The sequence below is a fragment of the Sciurus carolinensis genome, chromosome 6, assembly GCF_902686445.1.
Source record: "Sciurus carolinensis chromosome 6, mSciCar1.2, whole genome shotgun sequence".
Lineage (NCBI taxonomy): Eukaryota > Metazoa > Chordata > Mammalia > Rodentia > Sciuridae > Sciurus > Sciurus carolinensis.
The window spans coordinates 161,995,343-162,005,926 of NC_062218.1; positions in this window are offsets into that span (position 1 = coordinate 161,995,343).

Sequence of the window (10,584 nt, forward strand, 5' to 3'; positions counted from 1 at the left end):
AGGTCAGTGTTTCTAGCCCACACCAGCACTGGGGATCAGCATGGGCTTTGTACCCACTCCAAGGTGATGGCGGTTAAAGTCCTAATGCCTTGTTAAGGGCATCCTGGATACCACCACTTGCAGGGTGCTGGGGCACCTGTGTGCCTTATGATCTTGAGGACAGAGCTAACCTCCTCTTACTCTTGGTATGAGGTATCTGTTAATAAATAACACATCAATCAAAAAGCTATAATTTTAGCTGGGTGTGGTGGCTCAGGCCTGTAATCCCAGCAGCTCGGGAGGCTGAGGCTTGAGAACTCAAGTTCAAAGTCAGTCTCAGCAATTTAACAAGCCCTCGGCAACTTAGTGAGACCCTGTCTCAAAATAAAAACAAAAAAAAACAAAAGGTGGGGGGATGTGCTCAGTGGCTAAGTGCTCCTGGGTTCAATCCCTGGTACCAAAAAAAAAAAAAAAAAAAAGCTATCACTCTGCTCATATTTGCTGCCTTTCAAAGAACCGTCAGATGCATCCCTTCGTATGGCAGGCACTCTTGAGGATTGTGTATCACCTCTCTGGATACTGAGAGCCATCTAATGATGGCTACTTTAGATTCAGGAAGCAGAAACATAAGAATCCAGGAGACCAGGCAACATCACCAGGCCCTGTCATCACCTCCCTCACAATCACTTCAGGAAGCTTGAGTTCCCCAGAGTCAGAGAAGTGAGAGGGTGAAAAAGAGCTGAAACGCCGAACCCTGTGGCCCTCAGCCTCCTCGCATGCTGCATTGCACCACCACTCCTAAGTGATTTCTAATTTATGTCTTCAATTTAGAATTTTGCATTAGATTTTCTTATAGAAAGTAAATTATGCTTAATGACCACTTTGAAGAAAGTTTGTTTAGTCACTGCCTCTCTCCAAAACATTGACTTTGAAAATTAAAAACCCAGTGAGAAAAAAAAAAAAACCCACAACCTGTCCTGTGTTTAAAAATCTCACTGAGTCTTCAGAGGATGGGGGTTCATGGGGTACGCTGAGCCACCATCCTGGAAGCTAGCAAAGCCTGACAATGAACACATGCAGATGAAGTGGTAGTGGGGTGGACAAAAGCAGAACCGTCCTTAATCCTGCTCTCAGGCATCCCAGTCAGCTTGAGGGGTTGCTCGCTCTGCCCTGAACACCCTCCTAGGAAAGTAGGAAAGCACCTGTGTCGATGATGCCCGAGAACTCCACGCACTTGGTCCTGTTCCCTGCGCACCACTTGAACTCCGTCTTGCACTGTCTACCCTTGACCGCGAAGCAGGTTGGGCACCTGAACCCATTGGAGGCGAATGCATCAACGTCCTTCTCCTCAAAGTCACTCATTTTAATCTCCCAGGACACTGTTAAGGAAATAAAAAAATACAGAGATCTGGATGGTAGCTGCCACCGCCTGGAGACTTCCTCATGGTCTCGGAACAGCCTCTCAGACCCACCTGCCCTGCCCAGACCCTGCACTCCTGAGTTGCTCCCTCAGCCCTGGGGCTACCACAGAAGTCCTTGTCCTCACAGAGCCTACTTTCTGAAGGGGGAGGTGAGTGAAACCAGACAGAGACTACAAGGGCACAATTCATCAGACACCGACAAACGCTGCAGAGGAGCAGAACAGGGTCGAGTGCAGGTGGCGCCCACAGTGTGGGCGGGAAGGCCCTTCTGGAAGGGGAGGTATTGTCAGAGGAGGCCTAACAGAGGTCTAGTGCCAAACACTGGCACAGAATAATTTGGTTTTACAGGGAAAGGTCACAGGATATGGCAAACAGGATGCTTGAAGGGGCTCCAAATGACAAGGAGCCTTGGCTCCTCCTCCTGTCTGTCTCTGGGGCTCCATAATGTCTCGATGAACTAAGCTTAGTGTGGGGACTTCTTGCCCCCATCCATGTGTCCCTAATGCCACCTGCAGTCACCACAAAGGGCTCCCAAAGATGCAGAGCAAGAGTGTAGGGAATTACAGATGGAGACTTGAAACCTGTGGGAAGGTAAGGGCAGGGGAAGAAGGGAGCAAGAGCAAGGTATGCACCTGCAGACTCCTCCTCAGGCTGCCAAATGTCCGCTTCTCTGATTTCCCTGTCCCTGCCAGGAGCTCGCCTACCTGCTCAGCTGCTGCCCCCACAAAGTGAGTGTAAGAGTGCCCAGGGGACATTCCCTCTGGAGCACGTGCAGCCTCTCCCCCACCCTGCCTGGGCACCAAGAATCCCGGATCTCTGCAGCCCTCAGGGGTGGCAGGAGTGGGGAGCCTGGGCCTCAGCACCTTTGTCTACACACACGGACTCCGTGGTGGTGCATAGCCCCGGGGGCAAGGAGATCGGCTGGGACCAGGATTGCAGCCTCTCAGTGCTGTCATTCCCAGCATGGAACTCTGAAAACGGAAAATTCTAGGTCTCTTGGGTTTTTTTGGAGGTATACTTGTCTAGGTAAGAGGATGGAATACATATATACTTTGAGGGGAGGCTTCAGAAATTTTCTTCTGCTCTTGAACAAACAGGTCCATTATAGAAAGAGGTCAAGTAAACTTCACTTGCATATCACAACCACAACACAAGCTCTGCACAGCAAAAAAGTAGGGCACTCCTGAGGAATCAGTCCCCTGGTTAACTGTGCGGCTAGGTCCCAGGCTGCTGCCCTCCCTGGGAGCTGCTCCTCTATGCCCATGTGGGGTGCTGATTCCCAGGGCAATGGGGAAGGAGGTCCAGCTGCGGACCTAACTCCACCTCGATTCCCTCTTGTCTCTCTGACTTCTTTTGGACTTGAATTCTTCTGAGTCATTCTTTCCAGCAGTTATCCCGGGTCATAGGAACAACAGTGCAAGAGTCAAAACTACGCCCAGGCAAGAGTGACTTCCTTATCTTGGACAAGGCCCGACCCGCCTAATCTCCAGATGATGAAGGACCAGATGGTGCCCAGCCAGTGTCACCTGCTCTGGCAGCTGTGCAGACCTCTGCCCCCTGTCCTTATTCCTCTTTCTAAGACACCTCTACATCCTGTCAGAAGCTCGAGGACAGGGTTAAGGACGGGGTCCCTGTATTCCTGGTATAGTCATGCTGGTTAAAGTTCCTTCATGCTTCTCACTAGTACCTTTCTGTTTGGTTTTGGGGGAAGGACTTCACCTGATTCACTGGAACCCCCCCCAGAGTGGAGCCTCTAGCTTAGGACTCTGGCAACATTGGGGCTGAATGGGAAAGAAATTACTAGAGAGTATGCTGAGAACACCGATAGGTCTCTGCTCTCTCAAGGGCACATCCCACACCATCTTCACCACAATATCCCAGGAAAAGACTTTCACGTGTCTTTTTGCTTTAATATTTTCTTTTTAGCTCTGGGCTTTGGTTTCTATCAAAATGCTGAGCACCCAGCCTGGTTAGCAACACTCTCCACAGCTATTCACAGTGAAAAAACAGTGATTTTCCCATCCTTTTTGAAAATGAGCTTTGGAAATTTCAGTGAAGCTGGCTTTGGACTCCGGAGGAGGCACTGCAGAGGCCCTTGGTTTGCCTTGGTCCAGATGCCTTGGCCAGAGCAGCAGAAAGTAGCTGATCTCAGAACTGGAATGTCCTGAAAACAGGATGTTCATTTAGGGTTCACCAAGATTGCCTCAGGAGAGACGAGGAAACACAGATGGCTCCCTCAGCTATTCTCAAAAATGCTGTGTTCATCCCCTTTTAATTTCACCTAAGTTCCTGCCTGTGGGTGTGAAGAACTGCTTGCTGAAATAATAAAAGCAAGCAGCTTGGCAGTCCTGGTTCCTTGTGATCACATCTCTGGTTCCGTGTTCCTGAGAACCCACGCCTGTGTTCATCTTATCTCTAGCTCTGTGTTAACACCACACCATTGCTCATTTGGGTGAAGTCCCAGACTCCCCACTCCAGAACAACTTTGCTTCTGCGTCTTTCATTCACTGTGTCCAGGGTTCAGCTGGTCTGGCCTGGCAAGGCCCGATATGACAGAGTAGGAAAGTCAACACTTGGAGAATGGAGAACAGGGCTCAAAGGTTCAAAGTTCCAAGATAAACGACAATTTGCCTAAAGCTTTTCCTCAAATAAATCAAGTGATTTTCTGTAACCTTTTCTTAGAAAGCAGAAGAAATAAAGAAAGAGCTGGAACTTTATGTAACATTATGCTGACTTTTTTTATCCAAAGTCCTAAATGTCACATACCAAGGCTACATGTTAACAGGCCTGCTAATCTGTAAGATTGTTTTCTTCTACCCAATGCGTGGGACCTTCCAAGCATTGCCCCAGCCCCAAGCACTGACTGTATAGTCCAACCTAATTAGTGATGTCAACTGACCTGAGACTCTTTTCCTGGTAGTGAAACTCCTCCCCCTCTCGGAGAGACCTTTAAAGAACACCTTTTGTTTTTCCTGGGCAGGATGAAACTTCACTTCTAGACCCCTCTTGTACTATGGGCTCTGATAAACTTCTTTGTCTGGAAGGTGATCTGAGTCCAAGCCTCTCTTGAACACTCCAGTCTTCCTTTTTGAAGACTTAAACTTAAACTGTCTCATAAGAAATTCCTACCAAGTGACAGTATCTCTACTGTGAAATCTGGTCCACTGGTATGGGGCAAGAGGAAAGAGCACATAATGCAAGTCTATTTTCAGTCAAGGGAAAAGAGCACTTAAAAGGCTGAAGGAAAGAAGAAAAAACAAAAAGAGGCTGAAGGAAAAAGGAAAGTATGAGGTGGTGGGATTGGGCAGTCAAGAGCCTCCAATCCCTGAAATGGTGGACTAACTGGGTGACAGTGGAGGCTGGCTTGAGAGGACCTGGCAATAATGGGGAATATGAATATTTAAAGGTATGTGCATGATGGGCATGGTGGCCTACACCTGTAATCCCAGTGGCTGAGGAGGCTGAGGCAGGAGGATCACAAGTGCAAAGCCAGCCTCCGCAACTTAGCAAGGCCCTGACTCAAAAATATAAAACAAAACAAAACAAAAGGACTGGGGATGTTGCTAATGGTTAGGTACCCTTGGGTTTAATCCCCACTGCATGTGTGGAGGGGGGAAGACAGAGGCACAGCTGAACCCAGGGGTAGTTAAAAAGATGTTCCTGAATACCCCTTACCCTTGAACAAAATCAGTGATAAACATTTCAGCAGCTCCTTCCCTCGGCCTACCTGATGTCATCTCTGGAAAAACAACAAGCAGCAGCAGCTACTCCCAAACGAGAGCTTCCTAAGTGTCGGGCATAGTCCTTGTTCCTCACCAGCTCACATACTCCTCACAACTCCAACAGTCCCAATGGGCTAAGCGGCACACCCGGCAGTCAGCACTGGCTGATCTGGAGGCCTCAGACAGGTCTGTCCCCATCACAGTAACTAGGCTGGGCATTCTGACATCAGACTCTATTCCTGCAGGTACCATGCGGAGCACAGTGCCAGACTAAGGAAGGTGGCACTGGAGGGGAAATGCAGTTGGAAATACAGGGGACACTGTGTTGGAGTGCGCGGGATGAGATATGGGATTTGAGGAATGCTGGCTGGCCTGGGGTGGAGAATGCAGGTGGGGATTCAGCAATGAACACAAGGCAGCAGGGCTGGGCTGGGCACACGCGAATGCGGGGAAGCGGGAATGCTGGGAAGAGGCGAGAGCGTGGTCTGGATGCTGCACCCCACGCCCCATGCTCACCTGCGATGAGGGGCATGAGGGCGAGGCTGCAGGCGAGGGCGAGGCTGCAGGCCAGGAGGAGGCTGCTGCGGGCTGCGGGGTGCATGGCTGTGGCTGGTCGGTCCCGTCTGCGGAAGAGACACCGGGGAGCATGAGCGCAGTCCTGGCGGGCACCCGCCCTCCCGGGAGCAGGCCTGGGCGGCCTCGAGGCCCCGAAGCCCGCCATGTGGACCAGCGTGCTCTGCCGGTCCTGTCACGCACAGGTCCCGCCCGCCACGTGGGCCAGCCAGGACGCAGTCTGCGGGGACGGTGGGCACAGACCGCGAGGGGGAGTGCGGGCAGCGCCCTCCCAGCTGCAGCCCATGGCGGCCACCTACCTCGTGGCCACCCACAGCACCACCAACCCGGCGGGACGCCCCTGCGCACGCGCAGGGCGGGGGCCTCAGGCGGCGGCCCCCATTGGTTGCCCGCCTTCCTGACCCTGAGCCAATGAGAGTCCAAGGACTTGCCGCACGTGACCAGCGCCTGGGGGCCGTTTGCACACTGCGCGGAGGTTGGGGAGCCAGGCGCAGCGCGCATCCTGCCGCGGAGCTTCCCGCCCTGCAAGCCCTTCTGCCGTGTGCGGCCCTTCTGCCTGCGTCCGCTGAGCACCCCGGGGAGCATGGCCCTGTGCTTCGTCCCCTGACCAGCAGTGCGGCCTCCCTGTGCCCTCCTGGCAGCCGCGCTCGGGGCAGTTCTGCAGCTCCTGGTGTTTTCTAACGCTTCCGCTCTGCGTGAGACCCACGTGCTCGTGTGCGGTCTGTGTCCCTCGAGTCACTAGCGCCAAATTGTGGACCTGAACGCGCTGTCAGCCTGTGCCGAACGACGGATCCTTCCTGCCATGAGTGGCTTGTGAATCTTCCTGCTTCCCCGTTGCTGTTCTGAGGTCTTGCTTTTCCAGCAACTGCCAAAAACTCTACTCATTTTTGGAAGCAATCTAAATATATATCAGAGGATGGATGAATGGATAAGGAGAGTGTGGACTACACATCAGCCTTAAAGAGGGAACTCTTAGCATAGGCTATGACATTAATGAACCTGAGGACGTTTTGCTATGAGAAATAAGCAAGTCACGAGAACAACAGTGCACGGTTCCCTCCTATGAGGCTGGGGCAGAAGGGGAAAGGGAAATGGTTGAGTGGGAATTGAATGTGTTTCGCAAAATGAAAAAAATTTAGAGATTTGTACAAGAATGAACATATAGTCAACACTACTGTATTGTACTCTTAAATGGTTATATGGTGTGATTTATGGATTACAAAGACCATCATCATCTACCTCTACCCAAAAGCCTTTATTTTTTGCAGTAGATTCACCAACCACTAGGTCATTTTTGGCAGTTGGTCAAGTATGTTTCCCCTTGATTCAAAACCTTGTTCTACATGCTCTGCAAAAGAACTTTCTGCCGTGATAGAGCAGTTTCACACCTGTGCTGTATGATACAGTACTGTAGCATGTTGAACTGCAGCCCTAAGTACATGTCTGTGTCCTAATCCCCAGGACCTGTGACTCTTATGTGAGAAATAGAAGGTCTGGTGGTCCATTTTCATTTAAGGCTGTTTAGCCTTAAATGTGAAATGACTGAGAATGTAAGAAAACAAGCTGAAGAAATTGAATGTTGGCTACTAGCAGTTAATACCTGATTGTGACCATGTCACAGCCCCTTGACAGACAGGAGGCAAGGAGACTGGGGCCCAATTAGCCAACCAAATATGTGCCAAAATGCACTCAATCCAAGAAGGTCTTACCACAAGAGAACAAAGGTGGAGACAATTGACGGTACCTTTATTCACTTTTTTATTTGTTTATGTACCTTTAAATAACCCTGTAGGAGACAGTAAAACCTGGGTGACACTGGGAAAGACTGTACACCAGATGTCAACCAGTCATGAGGAACCAGGGGAGGACCTTGCAGTCCGGGGACTGAAATGCTGATTGTAGCTGCTCTGGGTGTGCCTGCTCCTCTAGACTCCCAATCTTGCAAGATTGGCACTGAAAGCCTCGCTCTCTCTGTGCCTTTTCTCTCTCAGAACAGTCTTTGCTGTTGGCTAGGTGAGCATTTCTCCCACCTGTTGCCAAAATGTGTGGTTAACTTAAGACTCTTGAGGGGAAATTGATCCTGGATTATCCAAGTGGACCCTGAAATCACATGGCTCCTTATAAGAGAAAGCAGACGGAGGGAGGTGTTTGGTTGTCTCTTTTTCCCTCCCTCCCTCCCTCCCTCCCTTCATTCCTATTGAATCCTGAGGTGTTTTACCACTGAGGTACAACCCTAGCCCTTTTTATTTTTTGAGACAGTCTCACTAAGTTGCCAAGATGGCTTTGAGCTTGCGATCCTTCTGCCTCAGCTTCCTAAGTAAGCTTGGATTACAGACTTATGCCACCAACCTGGCTCAGAGGGAGTTTTGAGATGGGGAAGACACAAAGAAGAACAGGCCTTGTTGTCATGGAGACAGAGATTGGCATGTTGAGGTCACAAGCCAAGGAAAGGTAGTTAGGGTTAGATCCCCAAGGGTCTTTTTGAGACCACAAGAAAGTTTGTGTTTTACTTTTTGGGGTAGGGAGAATTGCTGGAGGGTATTAAGCAGGTGAACAACATTATTTGGCTTGGTTTTTAAAAGGCTGCAGCTTTGTCACTCCAAGGGGTGATGGAATAGGGATAGATGGAATATGGGTAGTCATGGATTTATCATCTACTGGAGGGTGCTTGTAGGGGAGACTTGGGACTGCCAAGGAGCAGGAGGTCAAGGCCTGTGTCCTGCTCCCCTGTGATCTAGGGATCCCACTGGACAGGGCTGGTGACGAAGGTGTCTGGGAGGTGGAACGTCCTGCTGAAGTGATGTGCACAGAGCAGCACACCCCAGCACAGGGAGAGCCAGGGCAAAGGTCCAGTCAGGCAGAGCTGCAGGCCTTGGGGGTGTGTGGCCATCTGGCTGGAGTGAAAGTCAGCATTAGCATGCCTTGCCAGGAGAGGGTCTGCAGCTGAGATGGGTCACACATGCCAAGGAAATGTCCTCTCTGGGCCTCGGGAGTCCGTGCAAGACCTGGAGCAAGAGGGAAGCAGTGGAGTGGGAGTCTGGGTGAGGTGGTCCTCTGGTTTAGTCTCCTGACGGTGGTCCTTGTTGAGATGCAGTGGGAGGTTTCGTTTTAGGTTTTGGAGCCAGAGTTTGGGTGTCAGCACTGGCTGTGAGGATTAAAGGAAACATGAAGCATTGCAGAGTGTTTATTGTGGCAAAATCCACCTAGCATAAAACTCACTGTTTCAACGCCCACACCCCAGTGGCTCCTAGTGTGGTGCAGCCACCACTTTTCCTCACCTCCAGAAGGAAGCCCTGTGCAGAGTAAGCAGGTGGACCCCATTTCTCCCCTCCCAGCCCTTCAGTTGCCACTCGTCCCTTTCTCTAGGGCCTTGCCTATTCTGGACATTCAATGTAAGCTGACCACCACAGTTTGTGGTGTTTCTCACCATAGACTGCTTTGAAGGTCCATCCTTGAAAGTTGCTGTAGTTTGTAACCATACACCATGATTTTTATGGCTGAATAACGTTCAGTTGCGTGAATGTCATGCGTTCATCGGTTGGGATGTCAGAGAAAGCCCCCTGAGGACGCAGTGCCTCTGCTGAGGGGGGAAAGAGGGGCAGGTCCACTCAGCACAGGGAGCCAGCAGCACCTCAGGTGGACGAACACTCTGCTTTGCTGGCGACCTAGAAATGAGAGGGAGCCGCGGAGAGACCCAGGAGCTGGGGTGAGCTCACGGAGGCCGGGCGCTGCAGGGCTTAGTGGACAGAGAAAGAGGTTTTATCTCAAGAGCTTCCGCGTTGTTGCTCTTCATGTTTGCAAGAACCACAGTGTCTGTTCTCAGGGAGCTTACGTGGCCCTGGGAGACAGGCCGTAGGCAGTGCATGTAACTGGTGTGAGCTTTTAGGCAGGGGCCTCGTTAATGCAATGGGACTGCCCCGGGGGACTGGGAGCAGGCAGAGGAGCGGGATTTGTCCATGTGTTTGCATCTGGAGAGCCTTCAGGCCAGACCTGGAGAAGCGAGCTGCGAGTGGTGTGTGGGGGCAGCCTAAGAAAGGGGTGGTGAGGCCTGTTTGGAATTCCCTGCTTCCCTGAGGTGAGGGGGCTGTGGCCACAGTGGTGGCAGCCATGACTTGGAGTACCCCTCGTGGAAAGGAGGGCATTTCACCTGTTAGGACATGGCCAGGGGTTGGCCGTGGTTGGGGATGGTGAGTCACTAGCCTGGAGGGACACACACTCAGTTACCCAGCTGTGGAGAGGTGTGGGCTTGGGTTGAGGTCATGAGTGCCCCCGGCATGACACACTTGGGGTGTCTTTGCAGCATCCAATAGGGATGCGGAGGGGGATTTGGTGTGGTGAGGAGCTCTAGGAGACGTCTGGCTGGCCCGTGAATACGCTGGCCACTCTGGGGTCAGGTGTAACCAAGGCTGTGGCCTCGAGCGGCAGTGTCTGGAGAGCCTGTGGCTGGGACGAGAAGGAACTCGCATGGGCCCAGCACCTGCACACTCGAGGGGAGGAGTGGGCCTCGCAGGAGGGGAAGGAGGATGGAGACTGACCCACCCTGGTGGTGAACGCCCTCTGTGTTTATTGATCGGTGCCAGGTGCCAGGTGTTGTAGAACTGAGACTAGGTCATAAAGTGGACCTCTGCTGGCCTGAGCTGCCCGTGCTGAGGGGAAAAAGGAAGCTGGCACACCCGGCCATGGGTGCAGGTAGGTGCTGCTTGGGCGGGGCTGTCAGGCACTCGGTGGCTCTGAAGACAGCGGAGGCAGGGCCTGCGGGGGCGGAGGCTGAGCCCCAGGCAGGGCGCCGAGTGACCGCCAGGCAGGTTGTGCTGAGGGGCTGGAGCAGTGGGGGCAGTGAGGCCGCAGGAACCAGGGAAGGGAGGGGGCTGCACAGGGGATGGGGAGAT